Genomic DNA, 12,795 nt, shown 5'->3' on the forward strand with positions numbered 1-12,795 from the left:
GACTGGGGTATCTGTGGCCCACCAGAGAAAATGATCTTGGGGGCGCATTAATAAACAGTGAGAAAAGAATTGTCAGTCAGTGTTAGTGCAGCTTCTAAAGCTGGGGGCCCACTGGAGGATTCTCCGGTCCTCTGGTGGGCCAGTCCGACACTGCTAATTATAGATGACTGTGATGGATGTGTCCCAGTCTACACAGTAAAGCTTAAAAACAGATAAGCTTTACTTTCTCCTTTTATAATTGTATTTATTTATATTTAAAGGGTTACTCCGATGGACAAAAATATTCTTTCAAATCAACTGGTGTCAGAAAGTTATATAGATTTGTAATTAACTTCTGTTTAAGAATCTCCAGTCTTCCAGTACTTCCAGCTGCTGTATGTCCTGCAGGAAGTGGTGTATTCTTTTTAGTCTGACACAGCACTCTCTGCTGCCACCTTTGTCCATGTCAGGAACTGTCCAGAGCAGGAGAGCTTTTCTATGGGGATTTGCTACTGCCCTGGACAGTTCCTGACATGGACAGAGGTGGCAGCAGAGAGCACTGTGTCAGACTGGAAGGAATACACCACTTCCTGCAGGACATGCAACAGCTTTTTAACAGATTAAATTTACAAATCTATATAACTTTCTGACAACAGTTATTCTTTAAGCAACTGTGCAAATTATTAAAACTCTCACACCGTCCAGCATCTACTCTTCCTATGTAGCTGCATTTGTCTCCATGGTAACAGACTACAAACAAACTTATGAGTAGTCTGATCCTGTGACCACACTCCTATTCTGGAAAGAATACACCGCTTCCTACAGGACATACATCAGCTTAGTACTGGAAGACAAATCTAAATAAATTTCTGAAACCAGTTGATTTGAAAGAACAAAACAAAAATCTCCTTTCAGTTCTCCTTTAATTACGTAAATGCAAATTTACCATCTTACAATCAAGCACCACCCTCACCACCCTATGAAGTGACTTCCCGATGATCCCCGTACAATAACGACATATTCACGTCTCTAGTTACCGACAGCCAAATTATTGGCCCGAGATCTTAACTATCGTCCTGTAGTGATCCATTGGGGATTATCCTAACCTCCCCCGGACCCATCCGGTACACTTGTTCATATTAGCGAGCGGGAAACTGTAATCCCATCAGGAATGAAAGTTTACGGCTCCTGAAGATTTGTGACTACAAGCAATTTAGAGAGGAAATTACTTGTGAAATATATACGGCCTGACATACCAATCCAAAGCTAACCACCTGAGTGTGTTTGTTTCCGTGTCAGTAACCCGGGGACTGGTTTCCATTGTACTGCGCCTTTAACAGTTTTTGTTCTTTTTTTTTATGATTGACATCGTTGTCGCACAGTGGTTTTTTTGAGTCGTTTCCGCCGTAAGTGACTAGCTGAATAAAACAGCATCTCTAATTTGAGATTGTTTAGGAAAGTATACGTCCATATCCTCAAGTGCACTTATTGGAACAATGCTATGCGGCGGGCGCATGGGGGGCGCATACATTTCCCTTTCCATAGTGTTGCCAATGATTTGAAAATGATTTGCAGACGTGGATCCGCTACCCACCTCGCCCCCTTTGATTTATTAACTTCTTCAAAGAAGCAAATTATTTTACAATCATAACATCAAGTTTTTTTTCCGCCGCTAATCTGGGCTCACCTCAAAGTGTAATGTCAACGCCAGATTGTTTGATGTCTAAAACCTTTATTATTTTCACTTCAATGCATTCAAGTGTAAAGAACGGTTCTCATGTCGTTTTTTTTCAATTGTGCCACTTACGTTACGGGCTTTAACTGTTTCGCTCGGTTGGTTACAAGCGAAGTGTGTTCCGGCTTGGTTAAAAAAAAAAAGAAAAGATGGTTTTATCTGTTTGGATATATACAACCATTGTCTCCTAAGGTTTGTCTGGGATTAAGAAATCTATCTTCTTTTCAAAAACATTGACACTTTTATCTATGGCCCGTGTCCGGTATTGCAGCTCCTGTATTTACATGGAGCTTTGAAAAAAAAAAAATTGGGGAAAAAAAACCTGTAGAATTCTTTAATTTTGGTGAGTTCAGATGATCTACATTCATAAGAATGGGGCTCAGTCCAATAGTTGTGGAACAGTTATACATAGTGTCAGAGGGATCTATTGTTGAGGGAGTGTTTAGGAAGATAGGAAAGAGTGCAGCTGCTGGGGGATATATGCCAGGGGATGGAAGTAGAGGCTAATGACCCTCATACACAGTAAACAAAAGTTGGCCAGACCATTGGAGTCCAGTGAGACAATGTATACTCTCTACTGATAGAAAACATCACAGAGAGAAGAATCGGGAATACTTGATCTCCATCTCCCCATCTTTTTTGAAACAATAGCTGTTGATTAACTGTTTTATATATCGTATCTTCTGGCGTATAAGGTGACTGGGCGTATAAGACGACCCCTGACTTTTAAGAAGATTGTCAGGGGTTTCCCTTATACGCCGGAAAATGCTGTAGCTAAATAAAAAAAAAACAATCATTTAACTCACCTGGAGCCCGTTCCAGGCCTTTTCGGGGTTAGAAAGTCGTCTTATATGCTGGAAAATACGTATATATATATATATATATATTGGCTTGACCTTTGGGAACCCCCACGATCTCCAGTGATGGTTATGAGTGGATAGTCATTCATTGTGACCCCCCACAATCTGCAGAACAGGACCCTAATACATTGCTCTAAATAGAGCAACAACTTGCCCATGGGCACCTCCACTCCATTCTTTGTCCATGGAATTATCAGAGAACGACGTAAGCTAATGATGCCCAAACTTCCCAAAAGTTTGGTTGTGCATGAACCCGAATGACTGGCATTTGAATCCCGTTGAAAAAGGTGGAGGCAGCTTGAGGACGACTCAGACAACGTGGTTACAGTCATAGGATTCAAATGCCGATTTAAACCCCACAATTTTCGGCAAGTTTGCCCATCTCTAACAAGCGCTATCATTGGCTTGTCTATCCATGGGCAATAAATTGAGTGGAGGTGCAAAGGGTCAAATTGTCACTCTATTTCTAACAATAAATCAGGACCCTCTTCTGGAGATTTTGGGGGGTCCCAGTGATTTGTGATTTGACACTTTGAAATCTGGAATATTCCTTTAGGAGGTGTGAAAAAACTCAGAAGTTTTATGTTGCAAGGTCCTAGTGTAACCGGAGCAAGAATCACCGGTCAGAGACCAGGAGAAGTGGACATCCTTAGTGAGGCTACCCAATGTAACCACTGTGGGACTGTGAGATTCTGGAGCCATGGCTAAGTTGGTATGGGCTAACATATGGAGGGATGGTACCCCCATGCCAACAAGGATTGTGAAATGTGTGACATGAGTGGTCAGAAATCCAAAAGTAGTAAAGTAGTGGCCACAATGATCCTAAGAGGCACCAACACAATGGTGGGATAGGTGGTGGTAGTAAGAAGCCTCTTAGAGATCCACCCTAACACAGATGGACAGGCAGTTGTCACAAATGCGCTGGACTGAGGTAGGGAACAGGACAAGACAGTGAGCCCTAGCCACTAGAACGGCCCTAAACAGCAGCGGACAACCACGGTGACGGTCCCTGTCCTACACCAGGTGAAACACAAAACAAAGACGGACAAAACAGAAACAATAAAGAAAAGTCATCAGTCTGGGTCAGCAACAGCGGTAAGCGGGTACAAAAACCTAAGGCAGACGGAGAGTTGGGAACAGGCAAGGAGGTAAAAAAAACACCCAGAGACTCAGTGCTTCCTCGGTCGCCCGGCACGGGCACGGCAAATGCAAAGTCACATTCCTGACAGCAGATCGCTGATGTAATTTAACATGGTGGAACCTCAGGTGTCCTTTGATGCCCCCCATGGACAAAGAACAACATGTGACATATGAACGGTTAACCCTTAGTCTCCTTCAGCCGTGCATAACAATAAGTGCTTTAGTGACACCTAGTGGGAGAAACACTAACTGACGAGGATGCTTCATCCCACCTGTGTGAACCCGAGGGAGTTACCTTTCTCAGGTGCAATAAAGACTTAGGGGCCCATACCGGGTCACTACACAAGTTGGCTCAAAATTGTGTCACTATAGATGTAAATGCTCAACTATATGAGGGGAACCTTTCTTACAGGCTAGGATGGTGTAAGGAACAGATTTTGTTACAATAATAGACATTTCATTTCTACACAGACTTAACACCCCCCGCCCCTAACCCGGGGGCATTGCTTCAGGATAAATCAAGTCTATGAGTAAGGGAAGGGGGGTAGGAAAAGGAAGACTTATTTATTTGCTGTTGCTTTACTCTCAGGCAGATTTGGGGGAGAAAACGTGTAATAAATGGAATTATCTGCCTAACACAGTCAACCCTATTAGGGTGTCAATGTTGTCTTGTGATATTGCGAACCCGGTAGCTGATAATGAAGACACATAATAAAGCCTTATGTTCATTTACAAATTATTGAGAAAAATATTCACTTAAGCGCAGCACACAGCTCCCTGTGTTAGATAGGGAAATCTGTATGTACACAGTCAACTATGGAAATAACGGAAATAGACAAAAACAGTCAAATTAGATGGAAAAAAAAAAGCAAATATATATAAAAGTGCAAAAATAAATAAAGTAAAAGTGTTAAAACCTATTGTAGCCGTCTCATTCTTCCTTCTTTTACCCTATGGAATAAAATTCTTCACAAGCCAAAATCTTGATAAAATAAATGTATCTGTAGGGAGGACGACCCCAAAAGTCAGGATCCATGTGTTGATAATCTTTGGGCAGTATAAGGCTATGTTCATACATAGTGTTTCTGTCATTTTTTTTTTTTTTGTCAACCGTTTTCAACTGAGATTAGGAATGGAACTGTCAGGACAAAATTATAATGGAAAGATTTGCACTGAATTCCTGGTTTAATTATACTCCAGAGCTGCACTCACTATTCTGCTGCTGGGGTCACTGTGCACATACATTACATTACTTATCCTGTAATGATCCTCAGTAACATCTTTTATTATACTCCAGAGCTGCACTCACTATTCTGCTGGTGAGGTCACTGTATACATACATTACATTACTTATCCTGTACTGATCCTGAGTTTCATCCTGTATTATACTCCAGAGCTGCACTCACTATTCTGCTGGTGGAGTCACTGTGTACATACATTACATTACTTATCCTGTAATGATCCTGAGTTACATCCTGCATTATACTCCAGAGCTGCACTCACTGTTCTGCTGGTGGGGTCACTGTGTACATACATTACATTACTTATCCTGTACTGATCCTCAGTAACATCTTTTATTATACTCCAGAGCTGCACTCACTATTCTGCTGGTGGGGTCACTGTGTACATACATTACATTACTTATCCTGTACTGATCCTGAGTTACATCCTGTATTATATTCCAGAGCTGCACTCACTGTTCTGCTGGTGAGATCACTGTGTATATACATTACTTATCCTGTACTGATCCTGAGCTACATCCTGTATTATACTCCAGAGCTGCACTCACTATTCTGCTGGTGAGGTCACTGTGTACATACATTACATTACTTATCCTGTACTGATCCTGAGTTACATCCTGTATTATACTCCAGAGCTGCACTCACTATTCTGCTGGTGGAGTCACTGTGTACATACATTACTGATCCTGTACTGATTCTGACTTTCAGCCAGTACTCCAGAGCTGTTTTCATAATTCTGTTAGTTCTCATTTGACCCTGTCTCAACAAGCTGAACTCCCATCATATAGAAGGGTAGTTGGTTTTAACTATATGACTATGTTCCCACAATGTCCCACAATAACAGTCGTTATTTCATAATAATGGCCGTTATTTGTACAATAACATCTGTTATTATGAAATAACGGCCATTATTTGGACTCAAACACCCCCCCCCAAAAAAAAAAAAATAAATAAAAATAAGATGTTGTAGAGTAAGAGTACCATACTGTACCATAATTGAAGTCTTACTATCCAGTATGAAGCGTTTCCGTTAAACACCAAGTTCTAAAGCCATCAGAATTCTGAATACAGCTCTGAAGTCTAACACTACACTATATATAGACCCAGCTTTATACAATATTTTATTCCTATCCTTGTAATTTTTATAAAACATGCCCCAATTAGTTGAATGTTTAATCCGCCCCCCTGATCTGATATAACAATTTTTTTTTAATAATTTTTTTTTTTCTTGATAAAAGCCGTATTTTCCTCGCACTGATATCTTCCATTAAGATGTCTCAATGTCATTTGGGGTGTTAATTGAGAGGAGGTTTCAGCTCATCAAGACGATTAAAAGTGATAGCTAAAAATTTCTATATGCAGCCTATGCCGAAATCAGCACAGTATGAGACCGGCTCGCTTTTATCTATCTGACAAGGAAAATAATAGAAAAATATTATTAAATTGCAGCCTCCAAAATGATATCATTATTATTTTTTTTTTCCCCTGTATAATCTCCGATGGAAAAAAAAAATTTTTTTTAAAGAGACAATTTAAAATACCTTAAACACTGTTAACTCCGAAGTCTTTTACATGCAATTAAAAACACTATTGTGTCGGAATTAATTGAATTTTTTTTTATTTTCCAATTGTTCTTGGTAATAATTGTGAGGAAGTTTCTTCCCTTTATTTAAAAGAAGCCGAACGCGGCGGTATGTGCATTGCTGTATGGTAGTTGCCAATCGCCGATTCTTTTGTGATAAATGCTCCCTGATTTCTTCTAGTCATAAGGCCGATAGGGAAAATATTGTATAGATTTATTATCGGGAACAGTGCCACACTTTGCTACAGGTTATGTCTGGTATTGCGGCTTAGGGCCCTATTCCATGGGACGATTATCGTTCGGATAATCATTAACGATAAACGATCTCAAATGACCGCTATTGCAAACAACCTGAAATCGTTCAACCAATTACATGGAACGATGATCGTTACTTATGATCGTTCTTGCTGTCGTCTTGTCGCCGCTATTGCGTTTGTCGCTACTGCGAACGACCGAACAACGTCTTATTCCATGCCAACGATTTGTGAACAAGCAAAGATAAAAATAGGTCCAGGTCTCATTAAGCGATCAACGATTTCTCGTTCGTCGTTTAATCGTTAACTGCTATTCAACCGAACAATTATCGCTTTGTTCCAAACGATTTAATGGTTATCTGAACGATAATCGTCCCGTGGAATAGGGCCCGTAGTCATATTCTTTTAAAAAAGAATGAGCTTCAATTCCTGATGTAGCCAGTAGTGAAGAGTGGCGCTGTTTCTGAAAAAGTCATACTAAAGTCATAATGAGGGCTCACTTAAAGGGGTACTCACCATGTAAAACTGGCGAAGAACATAACTAACATGCTATTCTTACCTTTACGCATTCCGCCAATGTCCTCCTAGGTCATCTTCAGGTCCCCCAATGAATGATTCCGCCTTCACTTCCGAGAAGGACTCATTACGGCAGTTGATAGCCTGCTCAGCCAATCACTGGCCATGGGGCTGTCCCCTCTCAGTCACTGATTGGCTAAGTGGGCTGTCACTGACAAGACAAGTCTGTCCATCTTGGAAATGGAGGCAGGATCGTTCACTGTGGGACCTGGAGATGCCGTAGGAGAACGCGGAAAGGTAAGAGAAGCATGTTAGTTACAATATATCGAAAGATTTACACAGCCAGAATATCCCTTTAAAGGGGTTGTCAGATGGAGAATATTTACTATACTGTATGTGCCCATATATGTAAAGGAGTGCTAATATACTGTGGGTTTTTTTTTTTTTTTTAGTAAATGAATTGACATCTCTGTACTGTTCTATTGCCCCATGGACCTGATTACTTGCTGGTTTCCTCTCTGTGACTTTGCATTGCCATTCCACAGAGCACACACTTTTCCACAATCCCCCTTTAAATGTGCAAAAAAGCAACAACTGACAATACTAATGCTGCTTTCTGCTGAAGACACAAAAATCCCTCTCTGCTCTCAACCCCTCCTTCCCCCTCCCTTCTGAGACGGCTCATGTAAACAACATCCCTGGTCGGCTGTTTATACCCTGTGTAAAGCCTGGAGGGTAATCTGAGGTTAAAGGACAAGTGCCATGAAAAACTTTTTCCCAGTAATTGAAGCACATTACAAAGTTATATAACTGTGTAATATGCTTCAATCACCTATCTGCCTCCCTTCCCTGTCTTTCCCCCCCTCCACCCCCCACCAGGAAGTGTAAGAAACTCACACAGACCTGATTACTGTCGTCACCATCACCAAGCTCTTCTCTCAGCTCCTTCTCCTGTTACAGCAGCCCCCCCCCTGCCTTGTCAGGTGACTCAGCTTGCTCAGCTCCCATTGGCTAAACAACTGCAAGCCATCACTTGGACTGGGGAGGGGGGGGGGGCTGCTGTAACAGGACCTAGAGCATCCCTCCTGCTGATGACTCATCCTCACAAGAAGGAGCTGCCTGGTGACGGTGACGGCAGTAATCAGGTCTGTGTGAGTTAGGTGGGGGGTGGAGGGGGAAAAAGACAGGGAAGGAAGGCAGATAGGTGATTGAAGCATATTACAGAGTTATATAACTTTGTAATGTGCTTCAATTACTGGGAAAAAGTTTTTCATGGCACTTGTCCTTTAAGTTACTTGTGACCTTACTGTGATTAACCCTTCCTGCTGTACAGAGAGAAGAAACAGCGGGCCAGGGAGCTGTTTACATGAGCCGTCTCAGAAGGGAAGGGGTTCGAGAGCAGAGACAGACGTTTGTTTCTTTAGCAGAAATCAGCCACCCAAAAATTAGGGAAGGAGACAGATAAGGTAATGACATGTACGGAATGAATTGTTAGTGTCCAAAAGGGGGGATGATTCTTTATGTATTTTATCTAACTGGATAACCCCTTTAAGCATTAGCAATAAAGGCCGTACAGTTTTTTTAGAAATTGCTCTAAAGAGATAAAGTTGCAACAGCGGATTATGGGCACCAACAACGAGTGTCAGAACAGCCAAGCTGAATGGTAAAAACTGGAAAGTTGTCAATAACAGAATTCAAAAACCTCAAACACACTGCAAAAATGGACGCACAGTTACGCCCTCGGTCCTGAATGGGTTAAAAAATGTTTTCTTCAACAATAAAAAAACTTAATATAGGGCCCAGAGGGCTTGGCGCATATGTTCTGGCCCTTCATGCTCTAGAGTTTGAAGCAGAGGGGTCTAATGTGGGTCACATACCCATGAGGCAACATAGACCTGGGGCCAACAGTCTACACTGACACTGTACACAGGTCACAAGTTTTAATAAATCCTACCTATGCAGCTGCATAGGGGTTGGTAATACAAAGTAGATTTTAGAATTTAGTTGCATTGTTGGAAACTACAATGCAATGTGGGGTTTCACCTTAACCCCTTAAAGGACGGCAGGCATACACCTGGAACTTAGTGCATCAGGGCGTACATGTACGCCCTGCCGGGGGGACACACTCTGAAGCGGGCTCAGGAGCTGAGCTTGCTTCAGAGCGGGTGAGGACCGGCTGCTATCAGTAGCTGGGCCCTCACGCTCAATGGCAGGCCACAGCGATTGTGCGGCAGCCCGCCCATTAACCCCTTAAACGCAGCGTTTAAGTGTAAGTGACAGGAACATCTCCTGTCACTTACCGATCGCATGGCCTGACTGCCGGAGGTCTACTGCTTACCTCCATGCAGTCTGATCTTCTCATAGAGTCTGCCACAGGCCACAAGATCAGGAGATTGCAGATTGCACTGATCCCTGCTATGCTATAGCATTGCAGTGATCAGTGTATGGAATCCAGGGGCGTTGCTAGGGTCCTAAAACATCCGGGGCCCGGGCCCTCTGAGTGTCGTCATAAATGGTTAGCGAAGGAGCCCAGTGCAGAAGTTAGTAACCTCAATGACCGCTCTATTAGCCCAGCTCTATTGCTGCCACTCATAACAACTGTGGCTAAGCAGAAAGAGGCAGCCACCTGGCCTGGGCTCCTGTCAGGGTCACTGTCACCAGTAGCAGTACACCCCAGTGGTGAAAAATTGCCAAGTAAAAGCATTTCTAAGAAGTATGTCCCCTGCTTTTTCCCCTATATAGTAATAATGCATCTGCTGTATCCACCATAGTAATACATTTCCCCCTCTCTGCCTGCAGTAACCCCCCCCCCCCACACACACACTACTCCCACCTAACCCATACACACACACTACTCCCACCTGACCCATACACACACACACACACTACTCCCACCTTACCCACACACTACTCCCACCTGACCCATACACACACACACACACTACCCCACCTGACCCATACACACACACTACCCCACCTGACCCATACACACACACACTACCCCACCTGACCCATACACACACTACCTCATCTGGCAGCCATCCTCCACACATACATATTACCTCACCTAGCGGCCACCCCCGCCCCCCATCAAACCCACCCCCCCACCCCACCCCACCCCCCAGCCGCCATCAAAGGTGGTTTAATATCCCCTGCTGTTAGTCCCCCTGTGTATACATCTAATACACCGCATATGCATACACACACACCCTAAACACACTGCACATACATCACATACAATACATGCATACACCATATACATATATCATATACACCAACACTGTACATGCATACACTCTATACATCATATAGACACATACACCATATACATACATCATATACACATACTGCACATATATACACATACTGGAAACATATGCATACACCATATGCACACACTGTACATGCATACACTTACTGCTCATATATCATATACTGTACATGCATACACTTACTGTTACTGCTCATATATCATATACTGTACATGCATACACTTACTGTTACTGCTCATATATCATATACTGTACATGCATACACTTACTGTTACTGCTCATATATCATATACTGTACATGCATACACTTACTGCTCATATATCATATACTGTACATGCATACACTTACTGTTACTGCTCATATATCATATACTGTACATGCATACACTTACTGCTCATATATCATATACTGTACATGCATACACTTACTGCTCATATATCATATACTGTACATGCATACACTTACTGCTCATATATCATATACTGTACATGCATACACTTACTGCTCATATATCATATACTGTACATGCATTCATACACGTTTACTACACACACTGTGCACCTTACATACATAAGCACACTTTACACACATACACTTGCACACTGCATAGAGACATCCACAGTTCTCATACACGGACAGGCAGGCAGGCACACACACACTCACATAGACACTTACTTTTTATCAGGTTGTCCTCAGCTCCTGTCCAGCCACCCTCTTCCTCATGGTCCCGGCTCTCCTGTGTCCTCCCGCCCCTCCCCCTCCTCCCGACAGCAGGAAACATATTATGTGGAGGGAGCAGGACCCCAGACTTCAGCATGAGGCAGCCTACTGGGCCTCTCCAGGAGCAGGGGCCAGCACTGGCTGTCATCTGACTGGGTAAGGTAAGAGCCCCATCAGATGACAGCTTGCACTCACTGACTGCTGCACATCCTGCTGCAGGGCCAGGACAGTCACATTCAGTGTGCAGTGTGCCCGCACTGGCTGGCATCTGACTGGGTAAGTGCCTGAACCAGGGCCCAGTCAGATAACAGCTTGCACCGGCACACACTGACTCTGACTGCACGGGACAGGAGGAGTCAGTGTGAGTGCACTCACTCACTGACAGTCTATAGGAGATGCAGGGGGAGAAAACATTCGGGGCAGCAGGCATTTTATCCGGGGCAGGAGCCCCGGATAAAACTGCCTAGCGACGCCACTGATGGAATCTAATGTAAAAATGTAAAAGTCCCGTAAGGGGACTTAAAAAGTGTATAAATGCGCTATGCAAAGTCGGGGAACTCTCTCTACGTGGCTAATGGCCCCCTCACTACGTAGCTAATGGCCCTCCATAATGCACTATGTAGACTTTCCAGCAGGATATACTGATCCCACTTTCCTGAATTTCCCCAACCACCACCATCTCTGCTTCAGAGAGGTCTGCTCCCCGGCGTCCCTCGCTTCCTTTGAGTCTCTCATCCCTGAATCAGACAAGACACCTATGCTTAGTTGGCAATACATGCAGCTATGGTACTTCTACCGATCCCTGACTCCTAATGCTAATCTACACAGACAGCTCACAGCATTTAAAGAACTATGTGTCCAAACTGAGTCCCCCAGACACACTGTCTCTCTCATATACACTTTATTAAACGCCCCGGGTGACTCTTACAAGACGTCCTTCCAATTAGGTTGGGAAACAGAATTGAACTGCACTTTTTCTAGAGAAAAATGGGAATGGGACAAGGCTCTGTTTTTTTTTGTCATAAATCCTCAGTCTCTAGCAGGGCGCAGGAGACGTGTTATACAGTCTTTTCACGATGGTATAGAGTCCCTACTCTACTCCATAGGCTATACCCATCGGTCACTGATACCTGCTGGAGATGCGGGATGGCTAGGGGAACGATGACCCACATATGGTGGGGCTGTAACAGGCTTCAGGGGTTTTGGTCGGAGGTGGTCAACATAATACGAGATATCACTGGAGTAGCCTTGGTAAATGATCCGACTACACTCTTGCTTCTGATTCTCCCAGGGTCCATAGTAAAACTTAAAGGATGCCCATAGAGAATGACGGAGCATTGGACTCCCCATTCATTCTCTGTGAGCACCTGACTCTCCTGTACCTCCTGATGAGGTATGTATAGGGGGATCAAACGGGGGTTTGGGAGCCTGTCACCCCGGCACGGGGGGTGACAGGTCCTCTTTAAGAAATTACTTGTAAAATTCCTCCTGCTGG

This window comes from Dendropsophus ebraccatus, chromosome 13, assembly GCF_027789765.1.
Source record: "Dendropsophus ebraccatus isolate aDenEbr1 chromosome 13, aDenEbr1.pat, whole genome shotgun sequence".
NCBI lineage: Eukaryota > Metazoa > Chordata > Amphibia > Anura > Hylidae > Dendropsophus > Dendropsophus ebraccatus.